The following is a 4815-nucleotide window of genomic DNA, read 5'->3' as shown; positions in this document are numbered from 1 at the left end:
TCCCCTCAATGCACCAGCTACACTTCTGGCACTCGGGAGGGGGGTCTTCGGTGTCAGTCCCTGAAATTTTCCGAGCTCTGCATCCTGCTCCCTCCCCGAGTCTTTTTAGCCATTTCTAGCCCCCCTTTTTAACTGGTGGCGTACAACACCCCGCGAAAATGATTTAAAATATTTCTGGCTACGACGAAGCTGGTTACCTCTAGCTGGGACCATAATACAATTCTTTTCGAACCACGGCCTGCCCCAATCACACGCCTCAAGAATATACCATCGATCCCTGGCGTACTCTGCCCGTGTTCACCGACAGCCTTGGGGAGATGCTGGTCAGCTAGCGGTTCTTCAACGCCCGCGAGATGCCCGTTCTTCTTATTCAGCGCCCTCCCCAAAAAAGTCCCTTAATAAAACAGCCATACTTACCCCTTTTACTAGGATCACATCCAGTGCATTGAACGCCCATGGAGTTTTATCCCTTTTCTCGTGATGTACGAACTGGCGTTGGTATCTGAGCAACCTTTCTTCTGGAGGTTTTTTGTCTTAGTTATGGAGAATGCTTGGGAAATGCTTCTTCCATCCGACCTTGCGTAGACGATAAATGCGTTGTATCATGATCCATCGTTGTCTATAGCTGCACATGAGTCATAAAATTATAATCACATCGCATGCATCCATTATTACGTCCTTTACTTTAAGGCATTATCAGATTTTATGTTTGTCGATGCCGCAGATTAACCGCTGAAGTACCTTGTTCTGTTTGTATTTATACTTTTGGTTCGAAGCAACCGCGTCCAGATCTTGCTTACGTGTTCTGCTATGCCATAAAATAATGTACTTATGTAGTTGGTTTTCTTTTTATTGTTTATTTCAGTGGCTGTGTACCATTTTGTATTTTGCGCGTGTTAAATTGCCTTTTCGAACTGTGCCTATTATCTATTATTTAGTTTTTTTCTATCATACTTAGTTGTGTTCTGCTAAAGTATGTCTTTTTTATTTCTTTTATTATTGTGCTAAAATTGTTGTAATTTGGTCAGTATTACTGATTTACCTAATGTGATTTGCGACAAGTGTTCTCTGTTCTAGGAGATGCTACCGCGTATTTATTTAATTTGTTTTTGTATCACTGTATCCCGCTCCCCTCTTCAATGGTTCGGCGTTTGAGCGTATGTAAAATAACTAAACAATTAAATTAAAAAAAATGCAGAGGTACATGACAATATCTGCAGTGGCACCACAGCAGCCATACACGAATAAGCCTACAAGGGATCAAAAAGGGAATAGTTCGTCCTCCAGTGCACTTCCTATCAAACTCTGGGCATAATCCTCGAGGACTGGGGCAAATTCGTCTTGCTAAAAATTAGGAAGCCAATACTCACTTTAAAATTTGTGAAGTTCCGCTTTTACGAATATTTTAAATGAGCTTTTAGTGTACTGTAGCTCTTAAAATCAAAACCGTTAGTTAGAGCGTTCTTTTCATTGGGAATCATACGCAATAAATACTATTAGGGAGAATATGCTCATGTCACCAAAGTTTGTAATTCATTGTAGTAGTTGAGAAAATCTACCTAAGGGTTTGAAAGAATACCTTTATCCTACAAGGGGGGATGCTAAAGGACACGCCACTTCATTTTTCTTCCTTTTAGGCGTATTCTAGTTTTTAATGTAAGGCAGAAATTTGACTCTGGTATTTAGCCTTCTGGGCATGAACGAAGTATGCAACAATATAAGCTGGGAATTCATTTGGAAAATACCAAATGATTAAGGCATCTGTGGTGACATAAACTTCCTAACAAAGAAAACATACTGGGATAATAATGTAGAAGCAACATGTGAACGGATAAGATGTACGGAAACTTTGAGGTACCATGTGCTTTAGTACCACCGTTCACCTTTTATATGATAATACGCAAAGATGGCTAGATGAAAAGATTAAGCAGAGCGGCGGTAAGGTTTGATGCCTGCCGATTATATACTGCTAGCAGATAAAAAAGAAAACTTGCATGCCTTGCATAATTCGTGTGACAGGAAGGAGACGCTCTAGGCTGCAGTGTCATCGCAGTTAGGTCGTGTCTGGTGATTTTTGAAGATAGATCCGATACGTGCTTAGAGCGCTTAAAATACAAGACCGTGAAATTTCCATATTGGCACAGTATAAATGTCCTCGGTATACGTAAACAAAGTCAGGACATATCTAGGAAACGAACAACCTGTTAAAGAAAAAGGACGAAAAGAAGCTGGAATAATGAAAAATCGGGCATTGGGGGCGACAACGGGTCTGATGTGCGGATACATATTTGGAAAGGAATAATTGTTCCAGGGATTCCTTTGGTAAGAAGTTTTTGTAACGAAAAACACTTGTACAGTCGAGGTTACAAAGCAAAAATGACAGGGTTTAGGCGATTGGCACTAGTCATCTACGACAAAGCCACAAGCGAGGTAGTACAAAGAAATATGGGCATGGCATCTTTTGGAGGATGAGAAGCTCAGAGAAAAGAAGAAACTCCTCAAGAAATCGTTCATAAACAGAGGGTAACAAAGTAAATAATTGCCCGCACCTAAAATATGTGGGCTCACAATGGAGAAAAAGAAATATGAAACTGACCAGTCAGTATGCAGGACGCGAGGACTGAGGAATAAATTGCTTTCAATGGCGGGTGAAATTCTTGATGAACTGAAGATCACATAAGAGCGAAAAGGTGAAATTCCTTTGAAATGGTTATACTGTAGTCCTTATTAAACATACCTCAACCGCTGACAGTGCAGCACAGTGCCTTTTCTGTGCCAGATTGATGCTGACTAGCGACACTCGGCGGCAATAGCGCGGGCTCATTGCGCCGCTTTGTCTTATAAGCTGGCGGCAGATGGCGTACGCCACGCTCTCTCCTGGAGACCGGGGTGAAGGCGGCGTCGTTGCGCCCCTACGTTACCATGGAGACAACAGGAAGGCTAGACAAGAACTAAGATATGTTCCTCACATGCCCAGCGTGGCGTATTCTCTTAGCGTGCTCGGCTGGTGATCGCAGTGGTAGGGTTCGATATTCGGTGTAGGACGATTTTTTTGAAAAGGCAAGTCGGGAAAGTTTGTTTATAAGGTGGAAAGTTCTAAAGAAAGTCAGTCTATGAGAGATGCCGCTGTAGAAGCCTCCGGAAATTTCGACCCTCTAGGGTTCATTTCTAACGCTTTATGGCGTCCACCTCCTTCGGAAACCGGCTGCCGCGGTCGGGATTCCATCCCGCATCATTGGTTCTGCAGCCGAGAGCCCTAACTACTGAGCCACCGCGGTGGTGCAGGTTATAATGGAATCTTTCTCTGACAACGCAATAGTCAGTAGCAAGGTGACACTTGTGCAGTTTGACACTCTGCAAGGTGACACTCTGCAGAGTGTGGTAGCAAGAGAAGGTTCGTCATCAATGAAAAATGGCAGTATGGTGTCGAGGGCACAGCGAGGCGTGCGAGCATAGAGAAGGTAAAAGCCTGTTGTCTCATGTTGCGCTGTGTTATATGCATGCTTAATGAACGGTAGAACGCCATCCCAGTCCTTATGGTCCGCAGCGACGTACATAGCCAACATGGTGGTAAGTGTCCTATTAGTTCGTTCTACCACGCCGTTCGTTTGGGGATGTTATGGCGTGGAGTGGCGAAAACTGCAGGCGCTGAGGCGAAGTTCTTCGACAATGTCCGCTGTGAATTGGCGTCCACGGTCACTAATGATGACTGCAGGAGGGCCGTGCCGAAGAATGACGAGTCGCAGTAAGAAATTTGATACTTCAGACGCAGTAGCGGATGGTATTGCGGCTGTCTTACAGTAGCGGGTTAAATAATCAACGCACACAAGAATCCATCAGTTTCCTTTAGAGGACCGTGGGAAAGGTCCAAGAAGGTCAATGCCAACTTGCTCAAACGGGGTTGTTGGAGGTGTGACTGGCTGCAGTTTTCCATGTGGGCTTGAAGTCGGCAGCTTAAAGCGCAGGCATTGCACACAGCTGGCTACATATCGCTTGATCGTTGAACGCATCTTCGGCCAGTAAAATCGCTGCCGTGTGCGGTGGAGTGTTCGGGCCACTCCCAGGTGACCAGACGTGGCGTCATCATGCGTCATTTCTAGAACTGTGATACGTAGGCTTTCCGGAACGACAAGAAGCATACGTGCTCCCCCAGAGGCGAAATTTTTCTTGTAAAGCACTCCTTCGCGAATGCTAAATATGTTCTTCATAGGATCGTTGGCAGAATCAAACAGTGAAGTTAATGTTTTGTCTTTGCGTTGCTTGGTTCGGAAAACTCGGAGATCGGGGAAGGTTTGTGAAATTGGAGCCAAATATTCATCGAAATTGTCTGAGTCATTATCAGTCGTTTGAAGCGGCAAACGCGAAAGACAGTCAGCATCTGAATGTTTATGGCCGCTTTTATGCACCACAGTAAAATTAAACTCTTGTAGGCGTAAAGCCCATCGAGCGAGCCGCCCACAGGGGTCACGAAGACTCACGGGGTCTCAATCGGGAAAGCATTCCCGTACAGATAGGAACGAAAGCGCTGTACAGCGAAAACAACGGCTAGACATTCTTGCTCCGTAACCGTGTAATTTCTTTCACATTTACTGAACGAGCGGCTGGCATACGCTATCACGTGCTGATCGCGTCCATGGCGTTGTATAAGTACAGCGCCGATACCGATACCACTTGCGTCAGTGTGTACTTCAATTGGAGCTGATGGGCAGAAGTGGCGGAGGATTGGGCCCGAGGTCAAAAGAAACTTCAGATGACTGAAAGCTGAGTCACATTCGCTGGTCCAATTGAATGGTGTATTTTTATGCAGTAGACTCG

This window comes from Amblyomma maculatum, chromosome 3 (assembly GCF_055883805.1).
Source record: "Amblyomma maculatum isolate TAMU_Amacu chromosome 3, ASM5588380v1, whole genome shotgun sequence".
In the NCBI taxonomy this organism is placed as follows: domain Eukaryota; kingdom Metazoa; phylum Arthropoda; class Arachnida; order Ixodida; family Ixodidae; genus Amblyomma; species Amblyomma maculatum.
This window is presented reverse-complemented; position numbering follows the sequence as displayed.